General features: G+C 41.3%; 1 protein-coding gene across 2 annotated transcripts in view; it reads left to right on the top strand.

Annotated features, from left to right (window-relative positions):
- SYT2 (synaptotagmin 2) overlaps positions 1–23,894 on the top strand; it is a 174,804-nt gene that overhangs the window by 90,799 nt on the left and 60,111 nt on the right. Inside the window, exon 1 of one of the 2 annotated variants that reach the window (XM_031937149.1) lies at positions 7,634–7,800. The exons of the other annotated variant lie outside the window; for it this stretch is intronic. The gene's annotated coding sequence lies outside the window, so the exon portion shown is untranslated. Of the gene's footprint in view, positions 1–7,633; positions 7,801–23,894 lie in introns of those variants that run through there. 2 annotated transcript variants of the gene reach the window in all.

Below are 23,894 nucleotides of genomic sequence, written 5' to 3'. Positions count from 1 at the left end.
GCTTATCTGAGAGAAGAAAAGGCAAAGGAGCAAAAGAATGGAATGACATTTTTCATGGTCCTGTATTTCTGAAAGAACGGGATGATAGAAGCAAAAGTAATAATTTATATCTAATAGATGTTTAAGGTTTACAAAGTGCTTACATGCATTGGTTCGTTTATTTTTCACAATTACCAACCGAAGTAGGCAGTGAAAGCTCAGAATGGAACATAATCTTCCATTTGTGGTCTGACCAAGGAGCATACAGTAGACATATTGCCTCTCCGGATTCCTGAAGTCTAAACCTCTGTTAATGCAACCCAGAATTACATTAGCTTTTAAAATCCTCACTTTTAAGTTGTTAATTTAAATTGAGCTTGTGGTTTACTGAAACTTTCCAGATCTTTTGCATATTATCAAGCCTCTCCCTACCACCCCAATCCTTGTGCTATTGATTTTTTTAAACTAAAGGACATTTATTACTATTCAATTTCACCTTATGAATCTGGTCCATAGTTTCAGCCTGTGGAGGTCTTTTTGGATTCTAATTCTGTCATCCAATCAATTCATTGATCAATCAAGCACTGATTAATTGCCTATTCTGTCCCATGCACTAAGCTAGGAGGTGGGCAATAAAGACAAAAAATTAATCTCTACTCTCAAGAAGTTTTTGTCACTCGCTCCCATTCTTTTGCTAGGTGATGCAGTAGACAGAATGCTGAATGTGGAGTCAGGAAGACTTGACTTCAAATCTGGTCCCAGTGACTTAGCTGTATGACCTTGGACAAGTCATTTAACTTCTCTACCTCAGTTTCCTCATCTGTAAAATGGAGACAATCAATAATAGCCCCTAGTTCCCAAAGTTGTGGCGAGGATCAGGAGAAATGAATGTTGTAAATCTCATCACAAATCTTAGAATGTTACATAAATGTGAAGTGCAACCTAACAATCTGATAGGTGTGCCATCTATACCTATATTCATACAGTTGAAAAAATGCCAAACAAAAGAAAGCCGAGACAGAGCCCCAGTATACCATGAGCACTCTCCCTCCAGAGGAGGTTAGGTAAAGGGAAAAGTTTTTTCAATAGAACAATTTCTCTTCCCGAGGACTTTTCAGGATAAAAATAAGCCAGACATCTAGCCCTGCTTCCCTTTCTTGGTTTCTCTATACCCAGTCTCAGTCCCTGTTCTTATTGTTCACTTTCCATTACTTAAAGCAGGATAAAATACTTGATTGATTTGAGTGTCCTCTAGGCAGCCTTCCCAACTGAATTAAAAACACTCTGGTTTACTCCCATGTGCAATTCACCTCTTTCTCCAGACATTGCAGAGATCTTGGTTTAATTAAGGCTTCATGGTACTTCCATTTTGGTCCAGGGGCCATAAGATCATAAGTTTAAATACAGAAGGGATTGCAGATGTTATAAAGTCCAATCCCATCTTTTCTCAGATGATTAAAACGGATCTCAAAGTGATGATTGGATTTGCCTAATTCAGGCAGGACACTTCCCACAAGAAGGTAGAGATTGCATTTGTGTGATTCCTTTTATGACCTGGACTGGAAAGGATGATGGGGTCTGAAGACCTGTGATGCTCAGTAACTAGGTAACCACACACTAGCTACTGTAATCGATAGAATAATAAACCTGGAGTCTAGAAGACTATAGGTTCAGATCTCACTTCCAGCTCTGTGACCCTAGCTAAATTACTTAACCTTTCTGAGTCTGTTTTTCATCTGTATGACAGGAATGAGGACATAGACAGCTTCCTCTTGAGAAAAATGACTTATAAAGGCCAATGTTCTATATGAATGAGTTATAATAAGGCTTTGAGAGAGAGGCTAAAGCTTGGAAAGGTGAGGTGATTTATACAGGTTTTACAGGTCTCAGGGCTAAAACTCAGACTCAATTCTTTTAACTCTCAATCTAGTGTTTTTCACCCTAACACATTGCTTCTCTTGTTATTATCATTGTCATTCTTAAAATCAGGCAAAAATGATGAGGTATCGATGCTGTCTTTCTGTCTTGCACATTGAACTCCCAGAAGGAAGTTATTTAATTAGGAAAGGGAAGGCCAATTTGAAACTACAGTTTGATATAGTGAATGGAACCCTTGATTTGGAGCCAGAGAATTTAGATTTGAATATTACTTCTAGCTGTGGGAATCACTTAATCTAAAATGAGATTAAACTTTATTCTTGATGTTCATTTTCAGTAGTGTCTGACTTTTTGTGACCCCTTTTGGGGTTTTCTTGGCAACGATATTAAAACGATTTTCCATTTCCTTCTCCAACTCATTTTACAGATGAGGGAAATTGAGGCAAATAGGGTTAAGTGACTTGCTCAGTGTCACATAACTTGTGTCTGAAGCCAGTTTTGAACTCAGGAAGGAGTCTTCTTGAATGTAGGCTCAGCACTCTATCCACTGTGCCAATTATCTGTTTGAGTTTGGACTATATAATCTCTAAATTACTAAATTAGAGAATATCTCTTCTCCCAATTCCCTCCTCCTCTTATTGGTGCCATTGTTTAAGAGTCTAGAGTCTTAACTTGACCCTGGATAATCAGAATCCCCAGTATAAATTCCACTCACACTACCCCCAACTCCATCAAAACTTGTATTCTTGAAGTAGTTTTATAACCATTAGGGATATAAAGGAAGTAATGGTTAATAATATCTTAATCTGTAACCTTGCACAGGGATATTATCCCAAGAGGATAAAGGAAAACCTTATACCCAAAAGAATAAATCTCTAATAGTGGAATTTTAAGAGCCATACAATCAGAATTCAGAGCTAGAGGGAACTTTGGAATCAATAATCCAATTTAGTGTCTTTACTTTTCAGGTGACAGAACTCAGTCCCAGGAGTAATAGCTTACATTTATATAGGGATTTAAGGGTTACAAAGTCTTCTCTGTAAAACAATTCTGCGAGACTGCTAATAAGAACATTTCAAATCCATTTTACAGATGGAAAAATTGAGACTATCAGAGGTTAAATGGCAGAAACAGGATTTAAACCCAGTTCTTCTAACCACAAACTGAAGTTCTTTCCACCATGGCACATTACCTCTCTATGGCAGATTTAGGATGGACAAGAGCTTCCTGGAATCTCTTCACCAACTAGGACATATCCATCCTATATAGAAGGCTGGCCCTAAGGAAAGAGACTCATCTTTTTTCATAGAAATGAATCAATTCCATAGAATAGCAAAGGATATAATACTGAAGCAGCTTTTTGGTGCAGTGATCTGAGAATAGGGCGTGGTAGGGTCACAACTGCAGGAACATCTCTCAGCTTAAACTCCAGTACCTTCCCATTGGAAAATGTTTCCAGTATTTTCCAAACCTTATTAGGACATGAGTGCCCTTTCAGTGATTAAAAGAACTGGTTATTTGTAACCACAAATTATGCTTTCCCACATTCCAAGTGAGAAAAATATATTTACGTATAAATTTGTATAAATGTTTGTATAAATTTCAAGGTTTCTCTTCTCTGATAGAATTCTTTGTGATGACATTTTCTCCTCATTTTCAGAGACAGCTAGAAAGTAAGAGAAATGGGCTTGGTGTCAGGAAGACCTGAGTTCAAATCTCACCTCAGACAGTTTCTAGCTGGGTGACCGTGGGCAAATCATCTAACCCATGTTTACCTCAGTTTCCTCATCTGTAAAATGGAGATAATGAGATCACCTAGCTCACAGCATTATTGTAAAGATTGAATGAGATAACAAATGTATAGTTCTTTTCAAATCTTAAAGCACTATATAAAATTATTATTGGTTTTTTTGCAGTTCTTTTTTATTTTATTTTAATAGTCTTTTATTTACAGGTTATATGTATGGGTAACTTTACAGCATTGACAATTGCCAAACCAATTATTATTATTGTTAAGTCATATCTAAGCCCCAGTTGTTTTTTGATCTGCAGAAAATCTTCTGAGAGAAGATTTATTCAAATAAACCCTTGTGTAAGGGGCCAATTTTTTTTTTTTTATCATTTTATTCATTCCAAAACTTTGAACTTCTGGAGAAAGGATATAATACCTTTCTTAGTTATGTGTGATGGCTTCTCATACCCTTCATTATTGGGAAATCCCTTTTAATATCTTACCTGCATCCTTCCTGTGGTCCTGCAGACCACACCTTTCCCCACCCTGTTTGGCAGGTTAAATCATTTGAAGAGGTTTCTAAACAGAAGCAATTCTTTTTTCAAGGGGATCAGGGAGAGAGGTCGGTAGCTCCGGCTAACTTCTTTAGGAGATTGTTTGAGAGATGTCAACTTCTACCCTTGTGGGAGCTTTGTCTTTCAGAGCAGTATAGTTGAGGGACTCCCAGACCTAGAGGCATCCCTAAAATTCCCCATCACTGAGTTCTTGACCTTGAGCTCTTGACCTTCCAGTTCCTGTTCTCAGTCTATAGAATGAGGAAAAGGATACTTAAGGCTATCCCAAGGGACACTTGTTTAAACTGGCCAGATTCTCTGACATATATCCACTTGACATATTTATATGCATGGTTACATATGCATATTCTTAGGATAATACAGATATGCTCTTTTAACACATGCACAAGTAGGCAGACATACACATATATATCCTCACACTCATTCAGAAATCCTTGAGTCAGCTTTTTCCTCCCCTTCTAAGGCTCAGTAACTACTGAGCTGCTGCTGTTCCTAACAAGAGTGACTCCTACCCAGCATAGAGATCGAGGGGAGGGCCCATGGACTGCAGCACTGCAGTGGCCAAGCTTCTACCCAGAACATGGAGATAGAAGGGGAAAGGAGGGAAGAGAAAGGAGAGAAGGAGATTCCATCTTTAAGAATGCTTTTGTTCAGGTACTTTCCTGATCCTTCTGATGCTGGAGGGGAAGAGACTCCTCTGAAGATGGTATTGGGGGTAGGGGACCTCCTGAGCCACAGTATTCTTCTGGAGGGGAGGAAGGAGGCACATCTAGAATCAACTGCCAAACTCAGAACATGATTCTGAATATACAGCAGAGGAGGAGAGGACCGAGCTGCAGCAAAGAGTGGTAAGGAGGGAGGGACAGAAGAGAGATACAAGGAAGCAAAGAAAAGAGAAAGCCGCAGAAAAACAATAAGACAGAAAGGCAGAGAGAGTCACAGAAAGAAAGAGGGGTGAGGGCAAATGGGGAAGCTATAGAAGGGAGGAAAAGAAGACAGAAAAGGAAAAGAAGAAAATGAAGGAGTACAGAGAAGAGAGAGAGAGAGACATGCCAAGAAAGAGAGATAAGGAGAAAGACAAATTAACGCCATGGAACAAATGGGAAAGAGGCTGAGATGGAAGATAGCCAGACCCAGGTAGAAATATTAAGCTAGTTTCCAGAATTTAACTCTATGAAGAAAGAAGAGAAAGAAGTCTGATGTGCAACAGAGAGTGATAATTAATTCTCCACTAAGCAGAAGAGGGAACCTGGACAAATCTTGGAGTCCATACAGGAGAGAGGAGGGGCCAAGTGGGAGATGTGGGGCAGGAGGGGATAGGAACTGGATGACTAAGCATGGCCCAGGTTAACGACTTCAGAAAGGCAGGAAGAAGAAAACTGGCTCAGAGGAAGAAAGGAACTTCACTTATGGACTGAAGCTGATCTTGTTGTAGCTCCAAGGAAAGACCATGGGAGGTTTTTTCCTCCTTTGATATCCAGGCCAGCCCAGTAGCTCTGAACACATGGTTTCAAGGGCATTGGGGGGTGGGGGGAGTCATCAGTTTTGTGTTTTCCACTTTGGTATTAACATAATTCTAATTGGATTCCTTTGGACCAATTATTCCACTTTTCTTTCTTCTTTTTCTGAGGAAGAATGGTTAAATTCCTTGAAATATATGTGAAATGCAAACCTCCCTCTCATAAAATTGCAAGACCAGAGTTTAAGAGCTGCCGGGGGCTTTTGAGACTATTGAAACCAATACTCTCATTTTATTGATGAAGAGCTAAATAAATTAAGTGATTGGTCAAGGTCATCCTCAAATATTCAGTTGGGAATCATAGGTCTCAGTCCTGGTGGACACCTTAAAACAACCTGATCCTACTCTCTTATAGGAAGATAACTCTTGAAAATTTTGCACCAGTCTTTAATAGATAATTATCCATCCGTTTTGGATTGAAAAATGTTGAAGAAACCAAGGTCTGAGAGATTAGGCAATGCAGATATTGTCTCCATTTTATAGGAGGGACTAAGGCTCAATGAGGCTAAATAATTTGTCCAAGGTCACAGAACCAATGAGCATCAGATTCAGGGTTTTCTATTGCTCTTTTGCTTAGGTGACCATTTTCTCTTTTGTCTTTACCAAGTTGGAGCCCTGCACCATTTGGGAGTAATGGCCAAATTTTACATAAGAGTCCCTGCCCTTTTTCTAGTAACTAAGGCACAATGAGACTTGGAGTCAAGACACTTGGCTTCAGATCTGGCCTCTTCCTCATACTTGCAGCCATGTCAGGGCTGCTTATATAGCATAACACTGTGGGAAGAGCGCTTGACGGGGATCAAAAGACTCGGTTTTGTAGCATCTTAGAATTAGAGCTGGAAAGGGCCTTAGAGGCCATCTAGGCCTGTTATTTTGTACATGAAGAACCAGAAAAAATAAGTGATTGGTCTAAGATTGCACAGGTTGTAAGTGGCAGAGGAGGAAGAAGGTAAACCTGGGTCTTTTGATGCCAGATCCCAGGCTCCACCCACAGTACCACACTGCTATCTCTAGTTATGTGATCTTGGAAAGTCCTCAATCTATTTGAGATTCAGTTTCTTCCCTCATAAAATGGAGATAATAATACCTAGACTTCCAACTTCACAGGGCTATGGTAAGGAAAGTGCTCTGTAAACCTTATAAAATATGAGCTGTTAGTAATAGTAACTTATAGTCTGACTGCCTCTTCACTTTAGGCTCCTTTTTTCTAATCCTTAGTCTTCTCCAATTCTCTCTCTCTCTCTCTCTCTCTCTCTCTCTCTCTCTCTCTCTCTCTCTCTCTCTCTCCTTCCTTCCTTCCCTCTTTCTTCATCCCCAGAAAAACCTTCAGATTCTCTGGAGTAAGATACCCTCCATTGACAATTCACTAAATTCACTAAAGCAGGGACCCCCTCCCCCAGTTTTGACCATTTTCTGGTCCCCAAAGAAATCTGTCCAATCCTTAAGCAAGAGAAGAACATAAAACAAGTGTGTGGCAGAGAGGGGGAGGGAAGGGAGTGTCGCAGGATGGCACTGAAGCAGAGCGATACCTCTGCAAAATCGCAGAGGAGGGAGGGGAGCTTGCTGACCCTTTGGGGTCCCAAAGTAGACTAGAGGCTTAGGGATCCCCCTCAGCAGTTCAGCCTAAACTGTCTGGTTTAACCCCTTCTGTCCCAGAAACTCCCCTCTCACCACCTCTCTTCTCACACTTCCCCCCTCGGCCCCCCTGGTCCCCCGCGGGCTCTTTATCAGGGCTGTCAGGGGGAAAAGGAGGAGGGGCAGGGAGCTGGTTGGCCCAGCCCAGGGGATAGCCGAGAAGCGGGGCGTCGCATCTCGGTTTCCAGGGATTACCCTCGGAGGGGTAGGCACGCGCTGTGTGCAGGATGATGTGAGGAGCATCTCAATTGTCAAGCTGGGGAAGCGGGATTGTTAGTACTGCAGAGAGAGAGAGAGAGAGAGAGAGAGAGAGAGAGAGAGAGAGAGAGAGAGAGAGAGATACAAGGGAAAGGAAAAAACAGGGACATCGAAGAGAGCAACTCGGGACGGACCTGCGGGGACCAGGGCAAAGGGGAGCAGTGCCTCCGGAACCTCGGACAGCAGCCATATCCTCCTCCCTCATCCGGCTCTGTGCTGCTCCGGTAAGAGAGAGGGATCCCCGGGCAGAAAGCTGCGGAGAAGTCGGGGCGGGAACAAATAAGGGGACTCCCAGCTCAGAGCTAAATCTTGCCGCTTCCCCCGCCCCCATCTTTTCTTTGACATGCGGTGGATAGTAGATGAGCCTAGGGAGCGGGGTAGAGAGGGTTAACTAAACTCTATCCATATTCAGGGCATTTCCAGTCAGAAACAAAGTACTGGACGGAGCCAGTTTTACAGCAATCCATGCCCTTCCCCCATCCCCACCCCCAATCTCAGAAACAAAAATCTACTTACCTGGGAATTGCCCAAACAATCCCAATGAAAGTAGCATGAATTAGTCCGGACTATTCCCTTCTCTTGGGGCTCGCCCGGGAGACTCTCTCCTGAATGTGTGTGAGTGTGTGAGTGTGAGTGTGTGAGTGTGTGTGTGAGTGTGAGTGTGTGAGTGTGTGTGAGTGTGAGTGTGTGTATGTGTGTGTGTGTTTGGGGATGGGGGGATTTGAAGGAAGAGTGGGAAAGAAAGGTGTATTGGGACTCTGCGCCAGGCACCCTCTCCCCCCCCCCCCAACGCACACACACCTGAGAAGCTGAAGGCGGGCGGATAGCAAAGTAAGGGGGTGGGAGAGTGCATTAGGAGCCGACAGCTCAGGCTCTGCCCCCAAATGGGGGCTCCGGGCAACGCCTATTCTGAGCCAACCAGAAGCCTGGCTGAACACCTGGGGGAGAAGAACCAGGTGCCAAGAGGAAGACAGCTACGGGTCCCACTGCTTGTCTAGAGCGGGCGGCCCCAGGACACTAACAAGCCCTTTCGGGGCTGCCCGCCACCCCCTCCTCCGTTCCCCGCCCCCTTCCCTTCTCTGGGCCACTGCAGCTCCTACTCCGGCTGAAGCGGGCCGGCATCTCCCTTCCTCCACAGGCACGGAACTTTCCCGGGCTAGGGCGAGCGCCGCTGGGAGAATAAAGGCAGCTTGGATTGTGGATTCCGGTGCCCACCCTGCAAAAAGATCGTATGGGAGTTTGGCTGAATACTTAGAGCCCGGGTCGTGGGTGGGGAGCGGGAGATGGACTTGGCTCCTCCTCCATTAAGCTGTGTGACCTTGGGCAAGACAAGGTATCACCTCTCTGAGCCTCCAACCATCTCTCTGACATGGGAAGCTCATTCCTACCTAACCTGGATCAGAGGGGTATGGGGGGGGGGGCGGGAATGAAGATGGGCTTGAAAGCACTTTAAGTTCTGAATCCATGAGCAGCCTATGCTCTGACTGTGGACCATTTCAAACTCGGCTAAAAAAGGACCCCTTGTCTCCCCATCTCATTTTCCTTTTCACTTTCTCAGCACTGGGATTTAGGAAACCTGGTTTCTGATCTTAGCTCTAGCTTGCTGTTTGACCTTGGCAAGTCACTGTCTCAGTTTCCTTCCCTATAACTCAACAACAAGAATTTATGAACTGCCTGCTATATACAAGCTATGATAAAACGAGAGATTTTTGTTAGGTGATCTGTAACACGAGTGCTCTGGCCCCAGTGTTCCAGGGTTTTACCTCTCTGGGTACTACCCCTCCCATTTTGAATGAAAGCAGATGAAGTTTTGGTGGGAAAGAGACTAGAGAACAGAGGTAGGTTTGCCAGGATTCCACTGGATGGTAAGAGGTCTTAGAATCCAGCAGTTCATTGGGTTGCTCCTATGGTTTTGGCATGAAAGTGACAGTGACTCACCACCCCTAAGGAACATTACGATGGGGGATCCTATGGGGAAGCCAACTCTTTTGGGTTGTCTCTCTTGTTCCTTGATCCTGATTCAGCTCCTTCTTTTCATTTCTCTTCTCTGTCTCTTTTTTTTTCGTTCTATACTATAGGGAGTAAGATTTAATTCTTTAGTTTATTTTACAACCTGGGTCTTTGAAGGGCAAAAGTTCTCCCAGTAGAATTCCACACAGCTCTTTGTACACTCAAGATGCTCAGCTTGAATCCTACTGTGAACTTCGGTTCTTTATCTCTGGTATCCTTATAACCTAGGGCTAGTGTGTATGGACTTTAAAGGTCCAAATATCCAGGAAAAGTGGTTTCAAATGAATATTCACCAGTGGCCTTCATAGAAGTCCAACTTTTCTGAAAGTTAGGGCAAAAGAAGAGGAAAAATCAGATCTATTCTTGTCCTGCCTATAAGTTCCCTCTCTTCCCTCATTTCATGTATCTATAGAAATCCCATCCCCCTGGAAACTCTGACCAACGATTAGATATCAAAGAACTTTGCTCCTTTCTAATGCACTTACAATATAATGGGCATTAAACTTATCTGTATTTGTTTATAATCTCCCAACTATAGTTTCCTCATACGAAATAGAGAAGGGACTGAGCATTTAGAAAGCTCTATTATGGACCATTTTTACACAAATAGTATCTCATTTGATTTTCACAAGAAGCCTTGGAGGGAGAAAGTAGTAATATATTTATTTTATAGCTGAGGAAATTGAGGCAGACTTAGATTAAGTAACTTGCTCAGGATCACTCAGCTAATAAATGTCTGGGTTCAGGTCTTCCTGACATCGGGTTCAGTGTTTTCTATCCACTGGGCCACCCAGCTGTCGCTAGAGTACAGATATGTCTTTTCTAAACTTTTTATTAGCACTCCTCTCAGTGCTCTTTTTGAAGTTGACATTTAGGAAATGTTAAGTGAATAAATGGATAAATCTATTGCAACTTTGATGTTGGGTCAACAAGGGAATTGGGTTTTGCCCTAATAGTCAAGGATGTAGTAACTTTATTTCTCTCCCCATAAAAGTGATCAAACAAAGGACAGGTAACTATTTTTCTGAAATGTTTAGTGGGGATTCTTTCACGGGTATAGGATGGACTAGATGGCTACTGTCAATCCCTGCTGACTCCGACATGCTATGTCAACTCACATAACAGAAATGGCACTAGATTTAATGTAAAAAGATCTGTGTTTAGATTCAGCCTCTTCTTATTACTAACAATGTGACCTTGGCCAAGGCACTCAGTTTCCTTATATGAAAAATGAAAGGGTTGAAATGGATGATAACACTCTATTCAATTTTGATGTCTAATCGTATGATGCTATGAGCTGGAATTTAGAGAGCTAAAAGGATCCCTAATAACAAGAGAAATAGTAAAGAGGAAAGAAAGATGCTAAAATAGTAAGATCATTGCCTTGGAATTTGGGAGAGTTGGGTCCCAGTTTACCTGTTAATACTTTGGGAGATCTTTGACAAAATCCTTCTCTTCCTTGGGTCTCAGTTTTCTTACCCACAAAATGAAGAGATTGGACTATATAGTTTCCAAAGTCCCTTCCATTTTTGACATTGTACAATTTTAAGGAGTAGGAAAAATAGAGAAATAATAGAGTTTGACACTCAAAATTGAGGCTAAACTATTTTTACTTTTCCATCTACCATTGGAATAAGGGCCTCACAGAAAAGCTGCTGCCCTGTGTGACTAGATATGAAGCTTCAGAATTCCAGAGAAGTGTGATCCAAGGTCACATATCAAGATGCAGGTTAGAACTGGAAATCTGACATAAAATCCAGTTTGGTAGCCCATCCTGGCAGGCAAATCTCCCCACTCTCCCTAGCACCACTGCTTGGCTGTCAAAGTCTAGAGGAAGCCTGATGGAGTGGAAAGTGTCCTGGGAGTAAGAAGACCTGGCTTCCACAGTCATCTGTGACTTTGTATCTTTAAAAAGAGTTAGATGAGATGATTTTTTTAAAGGTCCTGATGATCCTTAACCATTATGGTGGTGGTAGTGGAACTCACACTGATATTTCAGCAGAGTTTGAAAGTTCAAACTGGGCAGCCTCTTCAGGGCACTACTACCTAATGCCAGAGAGCCTAGGCACCACCAGCCTTGACTGGCACAAAAAGTGAACAATGACAGGTCTTTGGCAAGCAAATATCCTTGAGTGGCCAGATCCCAACTTGGTACAGTCTTAGTTATATAGAGTAAGAAAACTTCATTCCATTTAACATCATTAAAGCTCTGGCAAAAGATAGTCTTTATGTGTGATTAAAAACCATGAGGTTTTCAATGGAGGCTTGACAATCAATTCATATAAGAGCATAGGATTTGGAAAAAGAAAGAACTTTAAAGATCAATGTAATCCAACTCCTTCTCTCTATAGAAGAAAAAACTGTTCAATCTCTTGATTTTATAGATGAAAAATTTGAGTCTGGAAGAAGTGACGGTACTTTGCCTGGGTTACATAGCTTATTCTAAATGGTCAGTCAGTGAGTGAGTCAATAAGCATTTATTAAGCACCCACACTATGCTAAGCTCTGGCAAAAGATAGTCTTTGCCTCTAGAGAGTTCATAATTCAATGATAGAGAAAATACACAAACAAATATGTACAAATAAGCTATGTGCTGGATAAATAGGAAATAATTAACAGGGGGAAGACACTGGAATTAAGGATTGGCAAAGATTTCCTGTAAAAGGTGGAATTGGGACTTGGGAGGAAGCCAATGAAACCAGTATGTGGAGAAAAGGAGGGAGAGATTCTAGACTTAGGGGACAGCCAGAGAAAACACCAGATACAAAGATGGAGTGTCTTAGCTGAGTCTCTGACAGACTAGCCAGGAGAGGTAGGGGATGAACCGGGGGTGGGATGGTGATGAAGGATTTTGAATGCAAACAAAGCCTCTAGAACTAGTCTTCTGACACCTCCTTCAATGCTCTTTGTGAAGCCACAGTGTCTTTCTTGGATCACACATTCACATGAGGCTCACAGATTTAATGAGAAAAGTCTGTGTGTATTTGAGGAATGGTCTTCAAAGCAAAACAAAACTGAACAACCCTAATCCAGAGTCTTCGCAGAATTCAGACTCTCCCTGCATGCTCTTTTATTCTCTCATCTTAACCGGGAGCCTTCCTGGGCTGTTGGCTTGACAGCTTGGATGGTCCCTTGAGAGGAAGTAGACAATAGACAGGCACATTGGTTTCTGTTCCATTGGCATCAGGGAGTGAAGGAAAATCAATATTTGCCTAGTGTGAAAGGATGGGAAATAAATTTGAGTTTGGGGCTCAGGGAAAGAACTGAGTGTGAAAAGGACGCAGGATGGCAGCATGTGCCTTGTTTGACTTCTAAAGGAGACCTACACACTGCTGCATTAAGTAACCCTTTGTATCTCAGAGAGCACTGCAACCGATTTTGCCTGCTATTCTCCCTAGGGCCTCAAATCCCCAATAAATTTCCATGTATTGTTCGAGGCTGACGGCTCTCTGGCTTCCAGTTCCTGGGAGAGATGGGACTTTTGAGGCATTTACAAAATCCTGGGAGCAGATGGCCCATTGAGAGAGGCAGCATGGGACAGAGGGTATGAGCTCTAAGAAAAGGCTGCTTCCTTATCGGGGCCCCAGAGCGGAATGAGGGTTGTAGAAAAAGGCCTTAGAGGGTCAGGAGCATTCGTGAATAATTCTCAGTGCCTTTGTTTACTTATCTGTCCATTTTCCTTCTGTGCCTCTTGCCTCCTCTGTTGTTCCCTGAATCTCAGAGTGTGGGAGGAGGGAACCCTTCGTCTTTGGATGAATTAAAATCTTGAACCCATGACTGCAACCCGGATTTGGCAGCTGCTGCATTGGCAGGTTTTATGTGCACCATATTTGCTCATAGAATGGAGCTTTATCAGGGTAGGGAGGGGTGATTTAGGAAGCTTTAAACTGGGGGGAGGGGAGAGGATCTTCACTTTGTGTTCTAGAGCTCTTTGGCAGCCTGCTAAAAAACCCTTATTGGAATTGCATTTTTCACTGCATAAAATAACACACACCAGATTACTAATGAAAATAATGATGTGGAAATACAGTTATCAAAATATTGTTTAAAAAGCAAGTTCACAGACCTCAGGTTAAGAAGCCCTTATTTAAACAAAGGCAGATGCAGTGTTAGAAGAGGACATAAAATTTGTTGCAGCAGGAAGGGTTTAGGATATGTAGAAAGAAAGGAAAAACAAATGCCCTGACTTTCAGAATCAGTACTGTTAAGCAGCTAAATTGGTCATCCTTTTAGATGAGAACATATGGAGTTTTTTAGCGCACTCGTTTCATTCCTATTCTCTTAAGAAGCCAGGTTTGGTAGCCTATCCCAGAAGAACAAACAGACAATTTCTCAAAGGTCACCCCTGCAACAACAGGATTCCACTTTGACCCTGAACTTCCCAAGGTCAATAGTACAGACCATCTCTCTGCTGCAGGATCAAAAGGCCAATGAGAATGACCTGTCCAGACCCTCTCTTTGGCAGGCTGATGAAGACTCAGTCAAGTGGGGCTCATCTGACAGGAGCGGGAGAGAGGGACAGGTCCTTCCAGCTGGCTTCCGACCAACCAACCCTCCCGGCCAGAGAGAGAGACTGCCACTACCGGCCCAAATGACTCTGGCAGGAAAGTCTCTCTCCAAAGCTGTAGGTCACAGCAGGGCCAGGCTGATCTCTGCTGGCTTGGTAGCTCGGTCCATCTTTCTCTCTTGGCACAGGATTTCTACTTAAGGGCAGCAAGCTGGTCCAAGACAGATTGCAAACTGTCCACCTCTTCTCTCCAACCTCCCAACCACACTGCTGCAGGCCTTGGGTTATGTTCCTATTCCCAAACTTGATATTAGACAAAACCCATAAGCTCTTTAGGCTTCCAAAGAACATGAGGCATGGAAATAAATAGATTCCTACCATGTTAGCTTTAGAAGCGTTGGGCTCTTGGTGATCATTTTGTCCAGTGGACTCGTAATCTTTTCTTTATGTTATTGATATCTTTGAGCTCTATTCTTCCATTCTGCTCATCTCTTCTTTTTCCTTTCCTCTTTTCTGTCTTCTACATTTTCATTCATCTTATTCCTCTTTTCTCTTTCTCATCTTCCGCTTCATGTTTCATCCACCTCAGTTAGAGTTTATTAAAAAATTGCTGGGTGGTTGATATATTTTAAAAAACAAAGAAACAATTGAAGTCAGAGCATGTGAGATAGCCAGAGGCTGTAATCACCTTCCTGGCTATTTTATCATTAGAGCCTACTCTGCCAATTGACTGGATCTATTCCAACTCCTTTACAAAAGCCAATGGTAGTGACTGCAAAGCTGTAAATGCACAATCCTCAAAGCCAACAACTCATAGGATGCTGGAGACAGCAAGATCACCTAGGGAAAGTGGAAGAAGGGAGAGAAGAGTAGGATCATAGTTGAAGCTCTAGGGACTATTCTGAAAGTTAATCTTTGGCTTTCTTGACCCCTAAATATTTCTTTTACTAGAGATCTCAAGAACATTCTAAAAATTAGGTTTGGCAAAAAGTCTCTGAGAGATAAGTTCACTTGGTGAAGAGCATCCTATTTTTGTATATCCACAAGGGTCCTTCACATTTCCCTTACCTAATCAAGTTTCTCAAAGAAAGTATTGATCATTGAGCAGAATACGAGATTGGGATTTTGGAGACCAGAGTTCTAGTTGATTTTATGATGTTGACCCTTGGGTCTTGTTCTCTAGTCTGTATCTCCATTGAGAGAATAGAATTTTCCCTTGCCCATTCTGGGTTGAGTGAATCCATTTATTAAAGGCTGGCTATGTTTTAGGAACTTCAGTAAGTACCAAGAATACAAGTATAAACAGAAATACTATCCCTACCCTCAAGGAGCTTACATTCTAATGGTGAAAGACAGCACACAAAAAGAAGCTGAAGAGGAGTGGGAAGAAGGACAAGGTACTTGTGTGAGTTAATAGGGAAGAAAGTTTAGAGAGTCAGGATTGGAGGAAGCCTGGAGATGCATGAAGATGTGGGTGGTCCAAACACAGAAATTAGGGAATAGAAAATGAAGCTTTTGGAGTGTTCTGTCAGGTACTTGGGAGATAGGAAACACTGATTTTATCACTAATTTATTGTGTGACCTCAAGCAAGTCATTCAAATTTTATGGAAATCAGTTTCCTCAACTGTAAAAGGGAGATAATGATACCTATATTACTTATTTATTAGGTAAACTAACATTTGAAGCTTTCCAAAAGTGGAGTGAGCTACCTGGGGAAGTAGTGGATTCCCTCTTATTTGAGGCTGAATGACCATTTGTGAATAGCATAGACCGCCAGTTTTATTTTGGGTATGTCTCTATGTCAGGCAAATTCTTCTAAATTTCTGAATGTGTCTGTTGCTGATTAAAAGTGGGGGTGGGACTCTTGTTCAGGTACAAATAGCCACTGAATCTCTTCTAATGCTGAGATTCTATGATTCTGTGATGTTTCATAAAATTGTTGTGAAGATCCAAGATCCACTGTGATGTGATATGACCCACAGAAATTGCTTAACCTTAATTAGGACTTAGTTTGTTCATCTGTAAAAGGAGAAGGTTGGACTAGATCACCTCTAAAGTCCCTTTTATCTCTTTGATTCTATGAAGAGCTAGGTTCAAACCACCTCTTACATTTTCTAGGTTCATAACTGTGGGCACAACCTCTGAACCTCAGACAACCCTCTGAGACTATAAGCTACAGATGAGTTGCAATCTGCAATAATAGAGAGTTCTAATAACATGATAATAGGTACCTGTCATGCTGATGTCACGTAATTTAACCTATAAAGAACTATAGAAACATGAGTTGTTATTTGTTTTAATTCTAGACCTATGATTTCATTTAGGTTGACAATTCAGTCACGAAACTACTTCCATTAATGCAGATGAGCAATTGTTCTGCACCTGACAATCTTAGGAAGTTGTCTAGAACACTGAGCAATTCAAGGACTTTAACCAGAGCCACAAATGCAATAAATGTCAGAATCAGCACTTGAACTCATTCCTTCCTGGCTCCAAGACTGACTCCCCATCCCCCATGCTGCCCTGGCTTTCTAATTTTGCTATCATTATGAAAGTCCCTTCCACACTGGATGCTTTGTGATTCTCAAAGAAGTGAAATGAAAAGTAAACAACCTAGTCAAATTAAAGGATTTTTCTAAGTCTTTGAAATGCTCTGGCCATCCTTAGTCCTAGTTTTAATCCAAATTGAAAAGAACTTTGAAAAGTCCAAATAGTCATTGCTTTAGATTGGGCTATTCCAACTAATGGACTAGGTACTTTGAAGGATATTCCAGTGGGTTGTTTTTTTTTTTCCAAATTACTGGAGTATGAGTGATGATGGTAACAGTGAAGAAGATGAAAATGATGGTCATGATGGTGATGACTATAGTGAGGACAATAGTGTCAATAATGGAATTGATGGTATTGGTGATCATCAGAGTGATGATGGCCGTAGTGATGAAGACAATGGCAACTTTTATTTGCCTGGTCCTTTGAAGTTCCCAAAATAAATTCATATCTAGTATTTTACTGGATACTTATCACAATGGCTTGAGGTCTAAGTGTTTTTTATGCCAGTTGAGTGTATTGAATATGTGAACATAGCTAATTGTCCCTTTTGAAAATGGGCAACTAAGTCTCACAGATAGAGAAACTGAGGTCATACTCACTGGTGGAAAAACCACAATATGAACTCACAGCTACTCATTCTGGGCTCAAGTTTGTGGATGCCATCTTCATTTTTTACCCATTTCTTTGTGTGATAAATTCTGGAAGTATAAGATTTTAGAGAAGGAAACACCTTCAAAGATTTTCTAATCCAACTTTATTATTTCAAAGACAAAGAAGCAGCCCTCATGAAGGGAAAGTGAATTGTCTGAAATTACATAGGCACAAAGATGAAGAACCAGAATTCAACTTCAATTCTATTGGCTTTATACCCAGGGATTTTTCTGCTATCCCATGATACCTATGAGAGGGTGTGATGGAATTGTGTTCTCAATCTTATTATCCCCTACAGAATAAGCTAGAGAATAGGAAGGTGAAGATATTATCCGAGAGAGATTTCTTCTTCTGTTCTCTTTCTTTTTAACTAATCTAATTCTAAAAGAATTGTGGTAGATGTGGGCAGAAGAACAAATTATAAGGCAGTCCTTGGACAAATGTACATAAAACTTTGTGGTGATCAAGATTTTCTGTCCAATAAATGTCAGGCACCAAGAAGCTCTATGATTAGAAGGGATCTCAAGAGATCATGTGGTCTAGTCAAAAGGTTGTCTTTGATAAAATTTGGTGAGAATTATTCTTGTATATGGAGGATAAGGAACTTTTTGGTGCAATGTGATTATTCTTTTAATTTATTCTGCCTTTGAAAGAAGACTCAGAAAGAACATGATAGCCATCTTCAAGTGCTTGAAGTGCTGCTATCTGAAAGAGGAATTAGGCATATTCTGCTCAGCCCCTGGCACATAGTGGGTGCTTAATAAATACTTGACTGATGATTCCCAAGAAGCCAACTGCAGACTTCACGAAAGGAAAAACTTCCTAGCTGTTAGAGCTACCTCAAATCCACCTCAGGAGGTCCTGGAGTCTTCATCACTTGTGGTCTTCAAGTAAAAACTACTTGTCCATGTAGAAGGAGTTCCTGTTTGGGTGTTAAATACATAAAATGGTGTCTGATTTTCTTCCAACTTCCAACTTTTCAAGTCAGCAATTCCAGAACTCAATGTTCTAGTTAGATAAGAGATCAGGAGGAACGTGGGTAGAATATCAACAGATCACTAGCAATCAAAAAATTCTGATTGGCTGATAGAGAACTTGAAATTGTAAACCAACAAATGAGTTCAGTTTAGAATATCCATTTAGATGAATCCCAAATCAGTGGGTGCAGTTGTGACCCATCTATTGCCTTCTATTTTTCAGAGTCAGGCCAGAAAATATAGACACCCAGACTATAGAGTATCTTGGAGGTCAAAGAAGGCCTGGGAAATAAAAAAAGATTAGATTATCTAGGAAGTGGAGCTACTGTCCCTCTGGGACTGGGTAATTTTCCTTCATAGCCACTTCTAATAGCCTTATCTTGTTGTATTTCTCCCTTTAAATTGACAATCTCTGGTAAAATAAACATCCTTGCTATCCAATATAGTTTGCGGTCAGGAAAGGAGGGAGTGATCATCAGATATAAGTGCCAGGATACATCATCAAAGAGAAAGAAGGAGGAAAAAGAAAAGGAATTAAGGATTCAGGGTGGCAGATCTTTGGATCCAAGGGGACACGTAGTCTCAGAGACCAAGATGGTCCTGGGGACTAAATCAAGAGTTAAGATCAGTGCAGATTTAAAAAGTGGTAAAGAAGGAAGTCCCTGGGCTAAGGGCAAGATCTCTAAGCTCACTTCCAAGGAGGGATTAGAATCTTTAGGGAAATGGAGAAAATCATCAAGACTTAAGACACAGGGCTAGATCTCCCTAGCCACTTCCCACGCTGGTCTGCACCTAAAACACCCATCACATTTTCTAATGGCTCCAAGGATGGCACAGCATCCCCTGAACAAATCTCCCCACCTAGCAGGGCCTTCCATTCTAGAGAAGATTTAATCCTTCATCCTTTCATCTAACCTAATTTCCTCTTGGTGCAATTAGAACTTCCCAGAATAGAAAAGTCCTCACTTTGTTCACTGACAGAGAATTCAGACTTAGGTAGGATTTGATACTTCTTAGTGGCGAGAAAGGAATGAAGAAATCTCTGTAGAGAAATAAAGTTCATACATAGAAGTCAGTTCTGTGAGCAGAGATGAGATCTTCATTCTAGTAGCTGGATGGCAGAGAGTTGGACAAGATGACTTTTACAGATCCCTCCCCGCTTTGGGTTCCTGCTGGACTTAGAAGGACCCTTCACGCTGCTGGAACCAACAACAAGAAGAGGATGAAAGGAGAGTCCGAGCTACTGAGAAGTCAAATGATTCAAGATGCTGCAGCAGCTTGTTTTCCATGACCTTGGCCTCCTTTAAGCAAACTGCCTATTAGTGATTAATTCAGGCCTTTTGTTCTTTCCCAGGAAGGTACCCACTGAGGAGATACTGAGCAGGAGACATCAAAGGACTGAGAATTTATCAGCCTTGCTTTGCAGCTCTTTGGAGGCTGCTTGTGCAGAGAGAAGGAGAACAGAGTCTGCTCCTTCCTACCTGAGGCACCTTCTTCTGTCACATCCAGAGTTGTTGAAGGGAGAGAAGGATGTGACCTCACCAGTGTCAACTGAAAGCCCTGGGGAGACTCCTCCTAACCTCCCACCTGTTGCCTAATGAGTGAAATTCTTATCAACAGTCAGAGATAACTGGCACTTCACTTTCCCTTACTGTCACTAGTGAGTGACTGAGTTTCATTTTCCTCATCTGAAAGATGGGAATAATATTTGTATTACCAGGTTGGTGTGTGAAAAGAACTTTATAAGCCTTAAAGAATTACATACATATGAATATTACTATCATTGTTATTCCCTATGTGAAAGCTGCTATTTGTTCCTTTGAAAGAAGATGTCTGGACCAGATCTGGGGTTTTTAGCCTGTTTATGCGTGTGATATACTCCCTTTGGCAGTATAGTAATGCCTATGGGCCCTTTCCTAGAATGTTTTTAAGTGCATAAAATAAAATACATAGGATTACAAAGGAAGCCAACTGAAATGAAGATGTAATTTTTTTTTTCTACATCATCCAATTTCTAAAGTATCCTAAGATCTATCTATAGACACATTGAGGGTATGTGGACTCCAGGCTAAGGGCCTCTGAACTAGATGATCTCTATGGTTCCCTCTTGTTTTAAAATTTTTTAATGTTATAATTCTGTGATAAGGCCCAAGCTTCATGTGCACTTGGGAGAAATATCAGAGTGACTAAGAGCCAAATCAAAAAAGAGATTTTAAATGGCAGAATTCTTTTCTCTTGAGCAGGGTTGGAGGAAGTAAGATAGAGAGAGAGCAGAGAAAGCTAATACTTAGAGGGAAAGGGGAAAGAGGAGAGAGAAAAGAAAGAAAGGAAGAAAGAAAGAAAAAGAAAAAAGAAAGAGAAGGAAAGAAAGTGAAAGAAAGAAATAAAGAGAAACAAAGAAAGAAAGAAGGAAGTTGAAAGATGAAGAAGGGAGGGAGAGAAAAAAGGAAGGAAGGAAGGTGAGAAGAAGAAGAGAGGGAGGAAGGAGGGAAGAAGAAGGGAGGGAGAGAGGGAGAAAACAGGAGAGAGAGGGAAGGAAAGAAGGAAAAAAGGAGAGAGAGAAAAGAGAGGGAGGAGGAAGGGGAGAGAGGAGGGAAGGAAGCAGGAAGGAAGAAGGGAGAGGAGAAGGGAGGGAGGAAAGAAGAAAGGAAAGAAGGAAAGAAAGAGGAGAAAATAAAGGGAGAGAGGGATGGTAAGAAAGAAGGAGGAAGGCAGGAAAAAAGGAAGGGAAGGAGGGAAGAAGAAAAAGGGGATATAACATGTACATATATAAATATTTACAAAATATATAAGAAATTATTATAAGATCATTTTCTGTGGCTCAGCCACTGAAGAACAACTTTAATGATTTCCCAATTTTGTATCCAGAGAAGTGGAGTAGAGTTGAATGGGGAAAGAAGCTGGAATTAGATGGAGAAATGAGGTAGACTTGGGGGACTTTGATGATCTTGCAAGTATTTTAGTCCCTAGCTCCCCGCTAACGCCTGAGTATCTCTCTATTTTTAAGCTCTGTGGGCTGCTTGAGCTGCCTATCATGACACACATCTAGCATTCACCTTTTCCTTTATGTCCTCAAGCTTCTCTGCCTGCTGCATCTGTTCCAGCTGCCTCCCTCCCAAAGGAACAGAGAAAATCCATCCCATCAGGACCCTTACTCAGTTTAGCCTTTTCCACAGAATAGGGTGGGAACCATACAAGAAAAACAAGGGACACAGATCACGATAACAACCCAGTGGTGACATCACTATGGTTTATAGTCCTAAATCCTAAATCATCCTCCTATCCATGCCCAAGTTTCAGGTACTCAGCAATAGTCCCACAGTGGAGGAGGGGGAAAATCCTAGTTTAGGACTTTGGAGACCAGGCTTTGCCATTATAGTGTTAAAGAATATTCTCAAAATAGATACTGATTCTCAGGATGATCTTAGATCTTAGCCCAATCTCAAACCTTCTTCAGTTTACTCCTTTGTAAAATTAAGAAGTTGGATTAAATCCAACTGGTTATAGAACACCTTTATAATTGAAATGGTGATAAAATCCTCAAAATGCTTCTCCTGGAGATAGAATCCCCTTGGTGAGAAAAGAAAGAATCAAAAGAAATTTAGAGCAAAATAAAATATTAAATCTATTTTTCTATCTAAAAACTGCTCCATACAAAATACATTGTTGCCATATAAATAATTCCATATTGGCTCTTTTTAAAGGTAGAAATATTTCAGTACCAACATTTTCTCAGGGAATTTGGGGTTGTAGAGAGAACGGAGAGCTAGAAATTCTAGGACTTGAATTTGAATCCTACTCATTTCATCACTTTAAGCCCATTTTACTGTTCTGTAAAATGAGGGAATTGGGAGTGGGGGAGTAGGGGAGCAGCTAGGTAGTCTAGTAGACAGTGTACTGGCCTTGGGGTCAGGAGGACTTGAATTCAAATCCAGCCCTAGACACTTACCAGCTAAGCAAGTCACTTAACTCCATTGCAACTGAGAAATGAAAAACCAAAAAAAAAAAAAAAAAAAAAAAAAAAAAAAAAAAAAGGACTTGGATCCCTTCCAGCCTTAAAATCTATAATTCAATGAAGCCCTATCAAATGAACCAATTGAGAAATGAAAGTCCAGATGAACTCAAAGATCCCTTTCATTGCTAACATACATGAAACCTGGGGACAAATCCAGTTCTGACTCTTATTAGCTTGGTCAAGTCACCTCCTTATCTCTAGACCTCAGTTTCCCTATTTGTAAAATGAGGTGGGGCAGACCTAAGCGATCCCTTCTTGCTTTAACATTCTATACATTTACTCTGATGTTTAAAAGGAGACCAAAACTATGACTTCTCAATGGTCATCTTGAAGTGATGTCTGGTTCCCAAGGTTTGGCTAACTTTATTTCAATGTCACTGGGGAATGAAAAGTGAAATAGCATGCTTGCTTTCTCCTAGGGTACTGAAGTTGGAGGAGCTAGAGGTGCTTATTGAGTCACAGTGCCCAAGAGAGCAGAATTAAGCACTTAAGTGAGAATCTGGAGAAGAAAGAAAACCCTCAAGAAGTAATTTAGTTTATTGGTCAAAAAAGCCTTTGTCTCTGAAGTGGTCGGACAAGTAATTTAAGAAATGCCAGACTGAAGCTTCTAGCTTAGGGAGGCATAAGTGTCATATTAAAGAAAGTACAGGATTTGAAGGCAGAGGACTTGAGGTTTGAGTCCAAGTTCAATTGGATCCTATTTGTGTGATCTTGGGAAAAATGCTCTCTTTCTGGCTCTCAGTTTCATCATCTGTAAAATGGGGATTTGGACTAAATCAGAGATTCTTGGTCCATGGACATCTAAGGAAGGTGGTCTATAGATAAGAACGGAGAAAAATGATATCTTAATTTTATTAATTTCAAGGTTTTTTCCTTCCTTCCTCCCTCCCTCTCTCCCTCTCTTCCATCATTCTTTTTTCCTTTTCTCTTATTTCTCTTCCTTCTTCCCTCTCTTCTACCTTTCCTTCTTTCTTCCTTCCCTTCCTTCCCTTACTCCTTCCATCCTTCCTTCTTTCCTTATCTAGCTCGCTCCTTCCTTCCTTCCTTCCTTCCTTCCTTCCTTTTTTTCTTTCCTCCTTTCCTTTTTTCCTCACACTCAAATATTTACTGTGACCAGAATTTATGGGTCTCAGCAACATTTTCTGAGCATCTCATATATACAACCCAGTCTTTTGTCCTTTTCCAGGTTTCTTTCCTGCCTGGGATTAACCATACTTTTCAGCTTATTTTTATAGAAAACTGATATATCCATAGCCCAGTGAATATAATGGGACAGGACCCTGAAGGTTATTAAGAAAATCTGAGTTCAAGTCCCATATCTGTCACTTACTAGCCATATGGTTTCAAACAAGACATTTAATTTGACTGGACTCTAGTCCAGCAAAATGAAGAACTGGATGGGGTGGATGATGTTTGAGGTCCCTTCTATCTCTGCTTTTCTCTGATGATTTTAAACCTCCTGTCCAAGACAGGAATCTCTTTTATAAGGAACTTTTTGACACCCCCCAAAATGGCTACATAGTCTCTTTATGAAATCTTTCAATGATTGGGAGCTCCATCCACTATTGGACTGCTGCTAATTATTAAAAAGCATTTTATTAAAGCAA

The sequence above is a fragment of the Sarcophilus harrisii genome, chromosome 4 (assembly GCF_902635505.1).
Source record: "Sarcophilus harrisii chromosome 4, mSarHar1.11, whole genome shotgun sequence".
Classification (NCBI taxonomy): Eukaryota; Metazoa; Chordata; class Mammalia; order Dasyuromorphia; family Dasyuridae; genus Sarcophilus; species Sarcophilus harrisii.
This window is presented reverse-complemented; position numbering and strand designations above follow the sequence as displayed.